Below are 20,115 nucleotides of genomic sequence, written 5' to 3' on the forward strand. Positions count from 1 at the left end.
AGCTTCCACCTCATCTCTTTCCACCACACCTTCCACACACTTGCTATGCAGACCATCTTCAATGCGCACATCACAGACCATCTTCCACAGAGCAAATTTTCAAAACACCTCCCAAAACCCTCTTTCACATACAACCCTCCATATGGCAAATTTCCATACCTTCTTCTACACCCCCTTTACAGACCAACTTGCACACCCCCACATTATAGACCACATTCCACACCCTCACATTACAGACCATCTTGCACACTCTCATAATAAAGGCCACCTCTCAAACCCGCCATTACAGTCCGTCTTCCATACGCCCCTTTACAGACCACTATCCACATTCCATTTTACAGGCCACCTTTGACACCTGTCCTTACAGACAACCTTACAGACCACAGTTTACAGAAACTTTCCTCACACCCAACTTACAGACCGCGTTCCACTCCTTCAATTTACAGACACTTTTCCACACCAATATTTTAAAGATCACTTTCCCCGCTATCAATTTACAGACCATCTTGACCACGCAAAATTTACAGACAAGCCAACTTAACAAACCACTTTCCAGACGCCCACTTTACAGATACCTTCCACACTCCCTTTACCTATCACACTTCACAACCCCTTTACAGAACGCCATCCACAGCCACCTTGCAGATCAACATTCGCCCCACTCCTCTTACAGACCACATTTCCCAGTTGACAGACGACCGCCCACAGCTCACTTTACAGTCCAGCTTCCACACCCCACTTTACAGACCAACTTCTACATATTTACTTTACAGACCACATTCCAAAAACTCACCTCTTGCAGACAAACTACCACTTCTCAATTTAGGGAAGACCTTCCAAACGCAGTTACAAACCATCAACCGCAGTCCCCTTAACCCAGATCCCACAACCCTTGCACATATAACGACCCACACCCCACATTACAGGACATCTTCTGCACCATCCCTTTAAATATCCCCTTCCAAACCCCCTTTCCAGGCCCATTTCTACACTGCTGCATTCAATAAAACTCACCTTCCAAATGAAACCTTTATAGACGACCTTCCACACCCTAATTTAGAGACCTGCATTCATCCAACCACTTTACAGACGCTATTACACAAACGCTTTACAAATCCAATCCCACACTCCCCTTTTTCCGTTTAGCTTCCACATCCCCTTTTACAGACCTCCTTCCTCACAACCTTTACAAACCACCTTCCAGACTGCTTTTAGAGTCCACCTTCCACACACCAGTTTATGGATCACATTCCACAACTCATATACGGACAACAATCCACAATTGCCTTTACAATCCACCTTCCAGAACACCTGCAACAACCACCCTTCACACCGCCCCGCCTAACATAACACACTGCACACCCCATCAACAGGAAACATTCACACCCTGCTTTAAAGACCACCTACGACACGACAATTTACAGACCACTTTCAACACCATTCCAACTTTCCACATACCCACTTTACTAACCATGTACTTCAACGCCATTACAGAGCCAATTCCACATCCCTCCCTCCTTTAAAACCCACCATACAAATCAAAACCTTACAGACCATGTTCTAGACCCCAATTTAGAGACAATCTCCAGGACTCCTCCTTAACATGCCACTTTGCACACCCAAGCATTACAAACAACCATCCACACCCCCAGTTACTTTCTCCTTCCACACCCTCACTTTACAGGCTACTTTCCACACCCAAATTTAGAGAGCACATTCCACACCACCTTTACAGAGCACCTTCCACACCGGCTTTACAGGCCACCATCCACTGCCCATTTATAGATGACATTCCACACGCCACCGCTAGCAGACCGCTTTACACAACCCACTTTAGAGGACACATTCCACAACTGAATTACAGCCAATCATCCACACTCCCCTTTAACGACCATCTTCTACACGCCCAGCCACACACCAATTTAAATACCACCACTCCCCCACTTAACTACCCACCGTCCACAGCCTGCTTTACTGAATTCTACTGTTTTCGGAAGAAAAAAGACCATACTGTTCGAGCACTGACAGCAATTATTGACAGTCTCCATGGAAATTGATTGTCTTTATAACTTATTTGTTCCATTGCAGCGAACACTGAAATTTCTCCCAGTATTCCAGCCGATTTTTATTAACATAGAATAGGTTTCATTTTTTTTTTAACATTTAGGAGTTACTCACATTAATAATTGAATTGATTTGATTTGATGAAGAAACGCTCTGTACAAATGTCAAAAATGTCCATTCCACTCCGTGAAGTTAACTTTGGGAATCACATGAAATAAGCATAACATCAGATTCAGAAATTGTATTGTTTCATTAAGCTCAGAATTTTTGGAGGCAATTTTTAAAATTATATTCTGTGACTTATGAAACATGTGAATTATTAAATTATGAAAATCTGTGACATTCAATGTTTTAAACAGATATATAAATAGCTATGATGTTTTATGTTGTAAATTGACTAATAATAATAACAGTCACTCTTCAACAGCAATAAGCCTTTATATTCCAAAAACTTGGAGTACAGTTGGATGATCCATCCGATGCAACCTCACATCACTGATGCCAGTCGTCGGCCAATTCGACTAATTCCAAATGGTATCAAGAAACGGCAGATGACGCTCGATACTGCAAAGACTATGGGCCCTGACGATAATCCAGCAATAGTACTGAAGACATGTGCCCCAGAACTTGCCACATACATAGCCAAGCTGTTCCAGCACAGCTACAACACTGGCATCGACCCGGCTATGTGGACAATTTTCCAGGAATATCCTGAGCACCAGAAGGACAAACCCACCTTGCCAGTGACCGCCACTCAGTCCAGCCTCGATCATCAGTAAAGTGATAAAAAGTACCATCGACGCCATCTCTTTTATACTGAGCTATAAGCTATTTGCTAATCCTCAGTTGGACGCCGCAAGGAGAACTCAGCTCCTGGTATATTTACAATATTTTATACAAACATAGACAACGGAGCTGAGCTCTAGAGCTGAGGGTGAGACTGAATGTGTTTGACATCGAAGTAGTACTTGAACAAGACTGGCATCAAGGAGCCCCAGAAATACAGAGGCTAATGGTAATCATGCAAAAAATATATAAAATAAACCTCCTCTCGTTGGACTCACACTCAGCACAATGGATATGGTTGACATTGCTGTCGATCAATCATCTCAGTTCCAGGACATCACTGCAGGAGTTCCTCAGGTTCGTTTCTTTGGCCAAAACATCTACAGACTCTTCATCGCTGACCTTCCCTCCATCAGAATTTCAGAAGTGGGGGTATTCACTGATGATTGCACAGTTATCAGCATCATTTGTGCCTCCTTAGACACTGAAGCAGATGGTGCCCAAACACATCCAGACCAGGAAAACGTTAAGTTGTGGGCTGACAATTTGTATGTAAAACTCGTGTCACACATTTCCAAGTAATGACCATCTCCAGGAAGAAAGAGTAAACATCTCCCATTCAACTGTATTGGCAAAACCATCGCTGAATCCCTCACTCTCAACATGCAACTGGCTTCCATTAACCCGAAACTGAACAGGACTGGCCAGCAAAATAATGTGACGACAAGAGCAGGTCAGATGTTATGAATTCTGCGGCAAATTACTCACCTCCAGACTCGCCAAACATGCGCACAATCGAATAGGCCCAAGTCAACAGCCCAAAGTTGTAGTGTCCATTAGCCATGGTGAGTACAGATCCCAAATCCCAAATCCACCACCATATCACTGTGGCAGCAGTGTGTACCATCGACAAGATTCTCTGAAGCAACTCACCATGGCATCTACTCCTGCATCTTCCAAACCCACGGCCACTAACAGCTAGCAGTGCAGAGGTAGCATACATATGGGGGCGCCACCATCTCGATGGTCCCCTCTAAGCCACTCACAACCTGACTTGAAACTATGTCACCTTTGCTTCAGTGTCTCTGGTCAGGAAACTAAGTTGAAAACTAAGGGATGAATGCTTATGCCCTTTACTCTTGCTAAAAAAAACAGACATGGATTCAACTGGTGGAAAGTGAAATGAAGGTTGACGTCAGGAAGTTATGTACCCAAATAGTGATCACCGTGTGAAATAGTCTTCCAGGTATGGCAGTGATGAAGGAGGTTTTGAGGAAAGCTTGAGATTGTTTAAGAAACGCCGGGACGATGTGGGAACGAGCGGTACAATGAGCTTTTATACGTCAGATGGATTCCTCAGAAGACTAATATTTTTACCTATTAGTCCGAATCGTGACAATTCTGGAGAAAGCAAACAGATAATCTGATTATAGTGTCTCCCATGGACAGAATAAACAATAGAAAACATTCATATCTACATAGTACTGTCTCCTGGCATTAGCTGTGTGTTATATATCGGGCAGTTTGCATGTGAACTTTGAGAATAATACCATTCATTCACCCAGTGCGTGTTGCAGATACAGTTGGGACTGCTTTTCACAAAGCAACTTTGGATGTAGTTCACATTTTTTGTACCTATATTGATGGAATGAATGTGTGCATCTGCGGATGTACGTGCATTTGTTGCCCATCCCAAAATGCTATTTAGAAGGTGGTGCTGCGCTGCCTTCTTGAAGGACTGCAGTCACTATGGTGTAGATAAATGCAGCTCTGTTAGGGATGGAGTTCTGTTATATTTGAAAAGCGGCAATGAAGGATCGGCAATATATTTCCATGTCATGATGGACTGTGACGTGGATGTTCACATACTCGTGGTTGTGTCACAATGTTTCTGCTGCACTTGTCCTTTTAATGGTAGTGGCCGTGGATATGAATGGTGCTGTGTGCAGAGCCTTGGTAATTCCTGCAGTGCATCTTATGGACCATAAACACAGCTGCCACTGTGTGACGGTGATGGTGGTGAATGAATGGTTTTGGATGTGGTGCCAATGAAGTGAGCTGTTTTGTCGTGGATTGAACCCAGCTCAATGAGTGGTGCTGGAGCTGCAGTCATTCATGAAAGCGGGGACTGTTCCTTCTCACTCCTGACCAGTGCCTTCTTGACGGTTGACAGACTCTGACTGGTCAGGAGGTGAGTTAGTGGTCACAAGATTCTGAGCTACTGACCTGCTCTTGTACACACAGTGATTTTATGGATGGTCCAGTTCAGTCCCTGGGCAATGGTTAACCCCAGAATGTTAATGGTAGGAGTTTCAGTGATGGCAATGCCATTGAAAGTTAAGTGCTAAATGTTAGAATCTCTCTTGCTACAGATGGACACAGCCTCATATTTGTTAATTTACTTTCCACTTCTCAGCCCAGGCCTGGGTTCTACCCAGGTCTTTCAACATTTTTACACGGACTGCTTGATCCTCTGATGAGACGTGAATGGTGATGAACTTTGTGCAGTCATCAGGGAATCAGGGAGCACGCCTACATCGGACCTTATGATGGAAGGGAGGTGACTGATGAAATATCTCAAGCTGTCTGGGCTGAGGAGACTACCCTGAGGAGCTTCTGACGTGTTGTCCTGGAGCTGAGATGACTGACCTCCTAAGCCAGAACTGTTTTCATTTGTGCTTGATATGATTGCAACTATTAGAGATTTTCCACCCTGATTCCCATCGCCTGCAATTTTGCTCGGGCTAGTCGAAACTACGCTGTTCAAATGCAGCCTTGATATCAAGAAAATAGACTCTTACCTCATTGAGTATGTGGTTGCTTAGCAAGTGATGCTTGAAAGCTCTTTTGCTGACACCTTCCATCTCTGTAATTATTATCGAGAGCAGACTGATTGACAGTTATTAGCCGTGTTCGATTTGTCATTCTTTTTTAGTACAGGGCATACCTTGGCATTTTATCAAATTGCTGCGTAGATGCCGGCGTTCTAGTTGTAATGGAACATTTGGAGTCGTGGTGGGCAAGTTCTGGAGCACAATTGCCGTAACATTGTCAGGCCCCATTGTCTTTGCAGTGCCCTGTGACTTGAGACGATTGTTGATGTCAATAGCAGTGAATCGAATGGGCTGGGGAGTGTGAAGCTAAATGCTTGGGACTTCCCGGAAAGGCCAAGTTAAATCATTTGCTGAACATTTCTGACTGAACACTGTTGCAAACGTTTTAGCAATATATTTTGCACTGATGTGCTGGACACGGCAATCATTGAGGATATAGATACGTGTGGTGTCTACTCCACCGCCAGTGAGTTGTTTAATTGTCCAACATCATTCTCAACTAGATGTGACAATGCTGAAGAGGTTAGGATTGATCTTTTGATTGTTCAATCACTTTCATCTGTCTATCCTTTGCTGCTTACGTTGTCTGGCATACAAGTCGCTATGCCTGCTGCTGTTCCTGGCGCACCCTTTTGCAAGCTTTACTAAACCAGTGTTGATTCCTTGGCTTGCAGGTAATGATGGAGTGGGGGATATGCTTGGGCAGGAGGTTACAATTTATGGCTGAGCGTATTTCTGATGCTATAGATTGCCCACAGCGCCTCATGTATGCCCAGCTGCTTGTCCTGTTCGAACGCTTTTTCATTTAACGAGGTTGCAACGTCACATACATGATTGAGATATTCCCAAAGAGAATACGGGACTTCATATCACAACGGCCTTGCGGTGGTCACTCCTACAGATAATTCTATGCCCAGATAAATTTTCGGCAGGCAAGTTGGACAGGATGAGGTCAGTTACGTTTTACCCTCTTGCTGCTTCCTTCAGCCCTGACACAGAGCCACTCTAGAAGCTATGACCTTCAGTACTCAGCCACCTTGATCCGTCGAGTTGCTACAAAGCCATTCCTAGTGTTAAACATTGAAGAAGGCCTCCCTGACTACATTCTGTGTCCTCTCCACATTCGTTCTTTCCCCCAATTTGTGTTCAGCATGCAGCTGTACTGATTCAACATCTAAAAGTTGGGGTTGATGTGGTCGTTGGGAGGGGGTCGGAGTAGTGGGCCTGGCGTACTAATCAACATGTGTTTACCTTACACTTATTTGACCTGACACCATGAGACTTCATGTGGTCTGGTGTCGATAAATGAGACACACTGGGCAATCCATGCCGACTGTAGACCACTTATTAACTCTGATGGATATGATTTGCCGTTGAGACAGGATGATTCTGTATGTATGACTATGTCAGGCTGCTTCTTGACTAGTCTCTAAGAAAGTTCTCCCCATGTTGGCAACAGCCCCAGTTGTTAGTCAGGGAGCCTTGCCGGTTTGAGTGGGCTGTGTCACCTGCTGTATTTTCCAGGTACTTTTGTTCTTGTTTTCGATTTCCAGCACCCACATTTGTTTTGTTTTTGCTAAATTTGCTTTTTATCTTATTGTTAGCCGTTGTCATCTCTTGTCCCGAGATCTATATCTGTTGAAATGTCCAATTCCCTTCTTCTTTGGTGGATTTCTTCAGTGGTTTGATACAGCTGAGCGTCTTGCTGGGCCATTTCGCAAGGCATTAAACAGTACACCACATTGCTGTGGGTCTGAGGTCACATGCAGGACAGAACACGTAAGGACAATAAAGGGCATTACGGCGTTAGTTGCAGAGCAAACCTCCCACTACAATGTCCCATCAATCTCTGTCAGTACAGGTGAAGGAAACAGTCACAGCTTTATCACTGAATTTACTTTGTATTCACAGTCTATTTTCGTGATCGCTGCTCTCGCTTGCATTTTCCGTTCTCCTCCAGGTGCAAGACTGGTGTAGCATTGCAAAAGGTGACTGTCTCATACGATTAGCTCTCCCATGCATCTGGATTGGGTATGTACAGTAACACTGTGATCAGTGCATGAATGTGCACTAAATGCTCCAGTGCTGCTAAGTGAAATAATTGAATTGATCACTGTGCAACAGAAAATGAGCAAATCCTGTTCATCCTAAGGACACTTTGGACTATACCCCAATAACATCGAACTTGCAGGTCCGAGTAAACCAAGGTGAATAAAATACGTGGAGGTGTTGTCATTTCTTACTACAAAAATTGGGTGCGTGTAATAATTTTTTTTTAAGGGATGGATCTGTGGAATTCACTAAGAATTTCTTTGGGAATGTTGTTAAAATATCTTTTGTGATCTTCTGAAACTTAATTGAGAAAATATATCTATTTATATTTCTTCATCTGACAATAAATAATTTAAATGATTTTTTTTAATGACTTCCAAGGTGAGATACAATTATTCCAGCAATTGAGCAGCAACAATCCCTCTTCATACTTCAATACTTTTTTGCACAGCACAGTTTTGCACATCACACATTGGACAGATTTTAATGAAGCTCGCCATAAAGTGGAGGATAAGAAATTAAGCCAATTAATTGTAATGAAGAGGCGATGTGAAGTGGACGGTGATTAATTTATACATTTCAAATTGTTCCCATGATCCAAAGTAATCCTTTCGTTCCAAAAAAATTCCATCCTCTCTTCGGGGTTGGGATCTGGACTCACAGATGGAAACAAAAGCAAACATTTGTCAGACACCATGTCAATCAGTCATGGGGAAATCAGATCTTTATATGGATCTTGCAGATATTTAACATCAAGTATTCACTCTGTGACCTCTTAGGTTATCTAAAATTAACCACTATTAATTAATTCATTAAATCGTTTTCCTCAGTGTAGGAGTGGAGTTAAATGGTGAACTCTAACTGCATATTATGCAGCACAGCTTACGCTCGGTTAGATAGAAGGGGCAATGAGACAGATAATCATATTGCTGAAGCACTGAAAGTGAGCAATACTGAAGCAATGTTGTACTTTAATATTTCTTGGAACGTGGGTGTCACAGACAAGGTCGCGGTTTTTTGCTCATTTCACGTTCTATTTGAGAAGGGTGTGATGAGGATTCATTCACTACTGCAGTCCGGGTGATTTCTTTTTTTTGAGAGATATGATAATATTGATTGGTAAGTCCAGTCATTTATGAGGGAGTTGAGGAGTCTGCCACTGTATTGTAGCTAAAGGTTTGTTCAAAATAGGAGATTGAACAGTAATGCATCTGAATGCCTAGTGACAGTAAAATGAATGTCGGTAATGTTCCTGTATACGTGGTGAAAACATGAGTGAGGGCAGTGGAAAGTGACAGGAACATAAATATTGGTGATGTACCTGTATGTGTGATGACTATAGGACTGAGGTTAGTGTTGTGTCTGAATGGGTGGTGGCAGTAAAATGATTGCTGTTGATGTCCATGTATTGTGCTGCCAAGAGGAGAGAAGGCAGTGATATATCTACACGCCAAGTCAAAGTATAATAAATGTTTGCGATGCATCTGTATATGTGGCGGCATTAGGGGTGAGAACAGTGATGTGCCTTACTGATAATGGCAGTAAAATAAATGTTGGTGATGTATCTGTATGGATGCTGACCACACCAATTTGGAAAGTGAAGCTTGTGGATGGATAGTGACAATAATTATGAGTTCAGTGTTGAATGCCGAGATGGAGATTTAATTACATGAGTTCAGTGATGTACCTCGATGGAGAGAGATAATGACAATACCTTTCATGATGAAAGGAAATATATATTGTGAATACTGTGAGGTCAATGATTTATTTGGATGCATAGTGAGAATGGAAAAGTCCTTAGTGATCTATGGGGATGAGCAGTATTACTAAAGTGACGTTAGTGATTAATCTGCAGGGATAGTGACAATGGACATGTGTTTAGTGATCTATGGAGTGTTATAGAATTGATAAAGTGAGTTCAGTTAGGTATCTGGTTTATGGTGAAAAGCATAATGTGTTTTTGATCAATGGGGATGTATAGAATTAATGAATTGAATTCACTGATTTACCATGATGGAGAGAGCGATAATGAACAAGTGATTAATGGTCTATGAAATGTAAAATATTAATAAAGTGAGGTCAATGTTGTGTCTGGACGGGGAGTGACAAAGAACGTGTGTTTAATTATCTATGGGCGTTTATAGTCTTAATACAGTGGAGTCAGTGATCTAACTGAATGGACAGTGAAAATACGATTGATGTCACTGATCTATATGTGTGGCTAGTAACGTTAAGAGAAAGGTCATTGATATGACTGGATGAATAGTGAAAATAGTTTGACTGACATCACATCCACAAACAATCATTCCCTCTACCACTGAAGTGCATTAGCTGCAAAGCGTACTATCTACAAGATGCACTGAGTAATTCACCAAGGCTCCTTAGAAAGCACCTTCCAAACTTACGACCACTGCCACATGGAAGGACAAGGGTAGTAGATAATTTGAAACTCCAACTCATGGGAGTTTTCCCTCCAATTATCTCACCATCCTGACTTTTAAATACATCACTGTTCCTTCACAGTCGCTGGGTCAAAATCTGGAACTCCCTTCCTAACTTCTGTGTGGATGGACAGCAGCTGTACAAGAAGGCAGCTCACCACCACCTTCTCAAGGACAACTAGGGACGGGGCTTAAATGCTGTTCCATTCAGCGAAACACACATTTTGTGAATTAACATAAAACATGACTGGAAGTGATCAGTGATCTAAATGGATGGATAGTGGCAAAATTAGCGGGGTCAGTGAGGTAATAAGAGCTCAGTATGAGTGAGCTGAGCGATGCAACTGGATGAATATTGACTGCAATAGGGATGTCAGTGATTCAGCTTAATGGGCGGTGCAATGACAGTGAGGACACTGATCTACTGTTTGGATACTGACAATAAGATTGAGGTCTGTGACATAAATGGATGGATGTTGACCCTAAGACTAAGGGAAGTTCATTTGGCTGGAAGGATATTGGCAATATGGCTGAGGTCAATGAAGTAACTGGAAGCGCAGTGACTATAAGAGTGCGGACAGTGATCCAACTAGAAGGGCAGTGACTATATGAGTGAGGTCAGTGATCTAACTGTAAGGGCTGTGACAATAAGAGTGAGGTAAGTGACCTAACTGGATGGATCTTGACACAAAGAGTCAGGTTGCTTCATCAGGTTGGATGGGTGGATGGACAATAAGAGTGAACTCAGTGATCTGACTGAATGGATAGAGCGCAAAATAACATAAAGTATAGGAGCAGGAGAATTAAATGCTGCCCCTCAAGACAGCTCTGCCATTCGATAAGATATTGGTTGATCAGCCTAAGGCCTGATCTCCTCTTTCGTTCCATCTCCTCGTAACCCTCAAATTCCCAATATTTCAAAAATGTATCTATCCCCTCTTTAAGTACATCAGGTGATTCAGCATACACAAATTTCTGGGGTGAAGAATTCCCGGCATTCGATAAGCCCTAAGATAAGACATTTATTTTGCATTTCTGTGCTATATGTATTTCCATTTTATCTGTATCTACGCCCCCTAGTTCGATATTCCCCAATTTGTGGAAAAATCTTCTCAACCTATTTCTTGCAAGCCCTATCTGAAAAGTGTATGATTCAATGTGATCACCACTCATTATTTTAAATTATATGGAACAAAGGCCTAGCGTGTATAGCCGTCCTTGATAAGTGAACCGCTTCAACCCAGGAATCAGACCAGTGAATCCCTTTTGAACGTGCTCCAATGCCAATTATCCTTTCTTAAATATTGAGACCAAAAGTGTTCTTAGTTCTCCAAGTGTGGGCTCAACGAAAGCACGTACAGTTCAAACACGACTTCACAATTTTAAAACTCCAACCTCCTAACAATACAGGCGGAAATTCCATTTGCCTTCTTAAATAATTGCTGCACTTGCATGCTAACATACTCAATAAGTTACAATAAGAGTCAGGTCAGTGAACCATCTGCATGGATAGTGACAACAAGAGTGAAGTCAGTGATCTAACTGGACGGATAATGACAATTAGAGTCATCCCATGATTTATCTGAATGGACAGTGAGAATAAAAGTTAGATCAGCTATCTAACTGAAAGCATAGTGACAATAAAAGTGAAGTTACTGATCTAACTGGCTTTAAAGCGGCAATGAGAGTGAGGTTGGTGATCTAACTGGATGGATAGTGACAGTAAAAATGAGGTAAGTGATTTGCCTGAACGGTAGTATCAATACAGGTGAGGTAAATAATGTACCTAGATTGCTGGTGTGAATAAGAGTGATAGGATTGATGTATCTGGCTGGGCGGCGGCGTTCAGATTCACTAAGTAATGTACTCACCGAACTCCAACTTAAAGACTTTACTGCAGCCGAGAGCAGCACTTCAGTTTAGAAAAAGTTAGCATTGTATCATGGCCTGTTTTATATTATCTGAATCTAACCTCTTTTATAGTCAGTTAGTAGTGGGGAAAATTCTAGCGTCCTTTATAAAAAATGTAATAACTGAGCACTTGGTATACAGTGGCATAATCAGACAGAGTCAGCATGTATTTACAAATGGGAAAACATGCATGACAAATCAACTGGAATTTTTCTAGAGTGCTACTTGTACAGATGTTGAGAGGAAGCCAATTTATGTGGTTTATTTGGACTTTCAGAAGGCACTCAGCAAAGTCCCACATAAGAGGATAGTGTGTAGAATTAAACTGCATTGGATTCGGGGTCGTTTATTGAGATGGATAGAAAACTGGTTGGCAGACAGGAAACAATGAATAGGAATACACCAGTCTTATTCCGAATACAGGAAGTGATTAGTGGGATACCACAGTGCTAGGGGCTGGGACACCTGCTATTCCGAGTATATTTGAATAATTAAAATGAGGGAACTAAATGCAATAACTCTAAGTTTGCAGATGACAGAAATTTGGGTGGGAGTGTGAGCTGTGTGGAGAATGCAGACATGCTTCAGCGTGATTTGGTCAAGCTGAGAGAGTGGACAAAGGCATGGCAGATGCACTATTATGTGGAGAAATGTGAGGTTATCCACTTGGTAGCAAAAACACGAAGGCAGATTATTATCTGAAAGACTATAAATGGAGAGAAGGGAGTTTGCAACGAGACATGGCTGTCCTCGAACATCAGCCGCAGAAGGTAAACATTCAGGTACAGCAGACGTTAAAGAAGGCAACCTAAATGTTGGCCCTCATCGATTTAGGATTCGAGTTCAGGAACAGGGATGACTTGGTGAAATTGTACAGGGACTTGTTGAGACAACATCTGGAATATTGTGATAAAAAGAAAAAACTGCCGATGCTAGAAATCCAAAACAATAACAAAAATACATGGACAACGTCAGCAGGTCTGACTGCATCTACGGAGAGGAATACAGTAAACGTTTCGAATCCGTATGACTATTCAACAGAGCGAACGAAAAATAGAAAAACGGTGAAATATAAGCCGGTTTAAGGGAAGGGGGTGGGGGCCAGGTATAGCTGGATAGAGGGCCAGGGATAGGTGGTGAAAACCAAACGATGTCATAGACTAAGGAACAAAGAGGTGTTGAAGGTAGTGATATTATCTAAGTCATGTGATACTATATTAACTATATATTATAACATATTATCACATTTCTTAGATAATATCACGACCTTCAACACCTCTTTTCCTTTTGTCTGTGACATCTATTGGTTATTTCCACCAATCACTGGCCCGCTACCCAGCTCTAATTGTCCCACCCTCGTTAAACCAGCTTATATTTCACCTCTTTTCTTTTTTTCCTTTGTCCTGTTGAAGAGTCATACGGATTTGAAACGTTAACTGTGTTCCTCTCCGCAGATGCTGCCAGGCCTGCTGAGTTTTACCAGGTATTTTTGTTTTTGACCTGGAATATTGTGTACAGCTTTGGTTTCCATATCTGAGTAAGAATGTTCTTTCTACAAACGAGTGTAGCGAATCATTAGCTGACTGATTCCTTGGTTGGCGAACTGACATATGAGGAGAAAATGAATCAGTTTGGATTAGATTCGCCGGAGTTGGGAAAAATGAGGGGTAGACTCATAGAAGCCTGTACAACTCTAACATGTGTAGAGAGTGCAGGTGCAGGAAGGATATTCCAATGTTGGGGGAGTCGTGAACCAGGGGTCACAGGCTGAGGATGCAGGGTTGGCCATATTGCAATGAAATGAGGAGAAATTGCTTCACCCAGAGCGTGGTGAGCCTGCTGAATTTGTGAAAACTGAGAGTAGTTCAGGGCAAACTTTGTATGTTTACAAGGAGGAGTTAAATATATATCTTGATTCGAAAGCAATGAATGGATATGCAGAGAAAGCAGAACCAGTCCATTCAGTTGGAAGATCAGCCATGATCATAATGATTGACGGAGCAGACTCGAATGGCCGAATGGCCTACTCCTGCTCATTTTTTTCTATGTTCCTATGCACCTCTCGGGCAGTGACAAAAACAGAGTGTAAAGTATGAATCTGGTTGCTAATCATTATCAGGGTCAGGTCAGTGAACTTTCAAGATGGGTAATGACAAAATTATCGAGGCGGGTGATATATCTGGATGGGAAGTTACGAAATGATTGAGTCAGGGAGGCACACGACATCTGTACATTTCAATGTTTCCCAGGGCAGTTGCAACTAGGGCATGGATATCCAGTTACTCTCATTTTCCACTGTCCCATTCTATGCTCACCTCATTCCAGAAAGCATGTAATGGCGCTAGAGGGAGCACAGAGGAAATATACGAAGATGTTGCTAGGGCTTGAACGTTGCAGCTATGAGAGAAGTTTGAAAATCTGAGATTGTGTTCCTTGGAACAGAGGAGGCTGAGGGATGATTTGATTCAGATATACAGAATTGTGAGGGGCCTAGATAGTTTGGTTATGAAAGCCTATTTACCTTAGCAGAGAGGTCAGTGACGAGGCGACACCAATTTGTAGTCATTTGTAGAAAGATTATAGGGAGTGGAGAAAACATTCTTATGGGCCTGAGGCTCTCTGCCTCAGAAAAGCTGAAGAAGGAGAAACTCTCAACTCATGTAAAACGTCTCTGGACTGCATCTCAAGTGTTGCAACCTGCAGGGCTACTGATCAAATTCTACAAAGTAATATTAGGCATGGTTGCTCGTTTATTGGCCGCCAAAGGCACGATGGGATAGTTGGACTCTTTCTGTGCTGCAAACTTTCTTTATTTATCTAACTCTAAGCACTACCAGTTCACTTGCAGTTTGAGGTTATACAGAGAGTAAATATCCTTTTACACTGCCTCATTAGAACATGCCAAGATAGGTTTTGCATGGATTAGGTACCAAGTAAAGCTCACTCTAAACTGTTCCAAGAATACTCACATGACTTTTAGAGCATGGGGTCAGATGCAGAGTAAATTTCAATCTACAGTGTCCGCATAAAACACTCCAATGGCAAGTACAACATAGAGTTACATGCAGAGTCAAATTCCGACTACACTGTCCCAATCAACCACTCCCAGGACAGGCACAACATGACGTTAGATACAGAGTAATGCTTTTCGACAATACCCCAATCAAACAATCCAAGTACAGGTGCAGCAATGGGTTAGATTAAAAGTAAAACTCCTTCCGCACTGTCCCCTTCAAACATTCCCAGGGCGGAACAGCACGATGTTAGATATAGAACAAATCTCCCTCTACAGACTCGCAATCTATCAATTTCATTGACTATTATAATGGGGAAGATGTGCATGTGTACAACATCGGAAAGTGAAGGATTTCAATTTTCAATAAGTGTACGTTAGCGCATTTATCTTTCAATGAGTCGATTTTCCGAAGATTAACAGTAGTGAATGATATGATACGTCACTGTCTGCTTTCACTATACATGTTGAGGTTTTTTTTTTATCAAAATCATTTATGGGATTCGGGCTTCGCTGGCTAAGCCAGCATTTACTGTGCATCCCTAGTTGGCGTTGTGAAGGTGGTGGTGAGCTTCCATCTTGACCCGCTGGGCGTTGATACACCCACAGCGCTGATAGGAGGGAATTCCATGGTACTGACGCAGTGACCGTGGAGACACAGCGATATATACGAATTCAGGTTGGTTAGTGACTTGTAGGGGAACTTGCAGGGGTTGTTGTTCCAACCTATCTGTTTCCTGTGCCATTCCAGGCTGCGGTAGTTATGGGTTTAAGCAGCCTTGGTGAATCATTGCACTTCATTTGTAGATGTTACACACAGCTGCTTCTATGCATTGTTGGTGAAGGGAGTAAATGTTTGTGGCTGAGGTTCCAGTCAAGCTTGCTCCTTTGCCCTAGGTTGTTTCGAGCTTCTTCAGTGTTGTGGGAGCAGTACTCATTCAGGCAAAGGTGATGGATTCAATCATACTCTTGACTTATGCCTTGTAGGTTGTGGACAGGCTTTGAGGAGACAGGGCTTGTGCTACTCACTAAATTATTCCTACCCTCTGACCTGCTCGTGTAGCCATATACAATGTATGGCTCTTCCAGTTCAGTTTCTAGTCAATGGTAACCTTAGGATGTTTATACTGGGGGATTCAGCGATGGTAATGCCATTGAACCTCAAGGGATAATGGTTAGATTATCTCCTGTTGGAGGTGGCCATTGCCGGAGCTGGTGTTATGATGGAATTGGTGACGTGTACCCGGCCTGTTCTACAAGGGAACAGTGGCCACACTATAGCAATTGTTTTGCAATGTGTAATTGTCACATGAAAAAGTGTAAACTAAATTTATAACTGAAGAGTCCAAAGACACATTTAGAGATAAAGTAAAACAAAAAAAAACATTTATTAAACACAATAAAATTTTCAAGCTCAACGTTAAAATACAAACTACTTACCTGAGCTGGTGGGCCATTTAAAAACTATGTCTAAAGGAGCAGTTCAGAGGCTAGGAACATTGCAGAACTCCTGACTCCCCAAAGACTGGCCACAATCTACAAGACGGAAGTTAGGAGTGTGGTGCAATACTCCACAGTTGCCTGATAGGTGCAGCTCAAACAACAGTGAAAAACTTGGAGAAATCACCCCTCTTGACTGACACCCCGGGCCCATCTTTTATTGCGTACATTCTCAACCGGGATTCTCGCAAACTCTGACAATCCCACACTGAACAGCCATTAAATGCTGAAATAGCCGCTAGGGGGAATGTTAGAAAGAGACACACACACGCATGGGGCCATATGAAAGAAATAACACGGCCCTAGGACACATTGTCGCACGTCTGGCAAGCGTCTGCAAATACTGACACACAGCTGGAGAACCCCTTGTCCATGTTGACACACAGCCCGGGGAGGCACTGCAAAGACCAACATGCAACCCAGGAACACCTCACAAGTCCAAACTTCTTCCGCCCCACCCCACCACACCCTAGCCTGTTTAATACTACATGTGACAATTACATTAATTGCTGACATCACACCCTCCCCCCCCACCACCCCCACCCCCTCCACCGAAGAAGCCCCTGTAAATGAAGATGCACTCCCTCAAAGGATCTTCTATAAATAGTGACACACTGACCATGGACGTCGTTTGAATAATGACACATTCCCAGGCGAATTCGGTAAATACTGGCACACTTCCAATGTCCCCTTGGAAATACTGACAGAATCCCCGGGGACCCCCTGTAAATACTGACACATTCCCCGGGTATCCATATAAATACTGACAAATCCCCCGTGGACCCACTGTAAATACAGACTCGCCCACAGGGGAATCCTGTAAATGCTGATAGACCGCCAAAGTCCCCTTGTAAATACTGACACACGGCTCGAGGACCCCCTGTAAATACTGACACAACACCATGCAACCGCTGTGAATTCAGACAGACCCACACCCCCGCCCCCATGCACCCCCGGTAAGCATTGGGAGTCCTCCAGAGGGACCCCATGTAAATATTGACAAAATCCCAGAATCCCCTTGTAAATACTGACATGCACCCCGTAGACCACCTGTAAGTATTCACACACACTACCCCCTTCCATGGACGCCCTGTAAATAATGAAAGCCATAAGAACAGCCTGTAAATACTGCAACGACACCCAGGGACCACCTGCAACTACTGACACATTCCGTGGGATCCCCGTAAAAACTGAGATAATCCAGCCGGGTCAACGCAATATATAATCATTTCTCAGTAACCCCTGTAAACTTTAAAAATACTAGTTGGAGTTTTGTCACATACAGTTGCAGCCAATGTTTCACGGCTGCAGTTTGCTGGTATTTGTGGACAGCAGGACTCTCCTGGAGTGTCACCTCTGTAGCAAGTATCTTTATGTTAAGACAATCAGAGCCTGTGTCATTGGGCAGGGGCCTGAGGGTCGGTGGAGGCACAGCAGTACCTATTGTATATCGTGTCAGATTGGCTTGGTTAACATTTGATGAGGACGCTGCATGTTCGATTCCTGACACTGTTTGTGAGGCAGTGATGGAAGGAAAATTCCAAAAGCAGAAGGATCGAGGCCTGGGCGACTCACTGGAAAATGAACAAATGACAATCATGCAAAAGGCCAGTAAAATGGATCCATCAGCCATAAACTGGCCATTTGTTTGTCATTTAATCCAACACGGGGTAATGGGAACAACGCCCAGAAACTGAGCATTTAAATTTTAACTGAACCAGATGAGGAGAAATTAATTATTGCGGGGAGATGAGGCACCTGGCCTGTCTGAGACAGAATTGTTAAATGTTCACAGGATATATTCCTGATGTTGGAGAATATCCTTGTCTGCATTAAGCGATCACATGGAATCAACACTCAAAGGAGAAAACTAAGCTGCTCAAAACAAAGGGACTAAATCCTCAGCAACCTGAAAAGGTTCTTAACTATCCCTGAGATGTAAATGAACAGACTTTGGAACAGTTCAGAAACACTTACCGAACACAATAGTTGAGACGTTCTGGTATAAATAATTCACAGTGAAAAAAAACTCTTTTTTTCAGGCACTTTTCAGCAGAGTTGATTCCTTGCTTCTGAGAGAAATAGGTGTTCGGTTCACTGGACGCCTGATTTGCAGACAAAGATAAACTTGTGCGCAGCCTCTCAGGTACATAATCCTATTCGTGCCAGTGTGCACTACAGAACCAATCCGACTATCATATAGGTCACAGATTCTAGTTCAACAGGTAGGTTTGGTAGAAGCACAAAGGGTCATGGTATAATGCAATATGATCACGTAAATAAGAAAACTGCCCGTTTGGAAAACAATGAGAGATATTCAATCCATTTTGTCAGATAAACTGACCCATTGAACAGCGGGCTTTACCTAATTAATGAAGAGCAATTCCCTGCACTAAAGAAGAAGGAATTGATGCTCGATAGATACTGTCATTCATAACAAAACAGAAATCGCCAGCAATAGGAATGAAATGCAACAACAAAGTCCATATGAATTACAGGATGAGGGTGAAATGATGTTTCAACGCGATCTTCAGGGGCATTTATATTTTTTCAAAAATGACACACCAGACAAATATGGAGATTTTAGAGAGTTTACAAAAATCTGCATATAATATTTTGGTTGTAAGGAGAGTCGAAAAGGAGGAAAGCGAGATTGAGGACCAGAGGGGTGCAGGGAAAGTTTTCCAGACCAGAGGGCCGGAGGTGAATGAAGGCCCCTCCACCAAAAATGGAGGGATTAAAATCAAGAATCCTCAGTTCGCCAGAAGTAATAAGAGTTGACATCTCATAGGCGTGCCGGGTCTGGAGAGGATTCCTACGATAGACTGGGTCGAAGCCTTGGAGGGATTGGCAAACAACGATGAGGATTTTAAAATCGAGCAGATGTCTTATTGGGAGATAATGTAGATAAGTGAGTAAAGGGACAGTGATGCATAACGGGGATTTGGTGTGAATGAGCACACAAGAGTAGGGTTTTCAATGGGAGAGAATGCAGGTCAGTGTGCTGGGACGGGTGGGTGATGTTTGAAAGGGGGCTTGGTGTGAGTGAGGGCAAGGACAGAGGGGATTCAATGGGAGATAAAATAGGTCCGTGAGCAGATGAGCTAATGTATGAACGGAAACTCGATGTGATTGATGACAAGGGCAGTGGGATTCTCAATGGGAGATACTGTCGTCCAGCGAGCAGAGGAAGTGATGTGTGAACAGGGATTGGATGTGAGTGAAGGCACGTACAGTGTGTTATTCAATTGGAGATAATGTAAGTCGGTGAGCAGAGGGGGTGATGTGTGAATGGGGACTCGGTATTAGTGAGGATAGGGCATGTTTTGGGATGGCGGAGTCTTGAGTTAACAAAGTATGAAATGTGGATTTCAAAAGCAAGTGATCAGAGGCCGGGGTAAAGTGATTATCTAAATCTGCAAACATCTCGCCTTGGCATGCTTATGTACATGAGGATGTAAGATCATTTCGGGGACAAACCTCACCAGAGGATTGAAAACCTGCTCTTGTCTCT

This window comes from Cetorhinus maximus, chromosome 19, assembly GCF_964194155.1.
Source record: "Cetorhinus maximus chromosome 19, sCetMax3.hap1.1, whole genome shotgun sequence".
In the NCBI taxonomy this organism is placed as follows: Eukaryota; Metazoa; Chordata; class Chondrichthyes; order Lamniformes; family Cetorhinidae; genus Cetorhinus; species Cetorhinus maximus.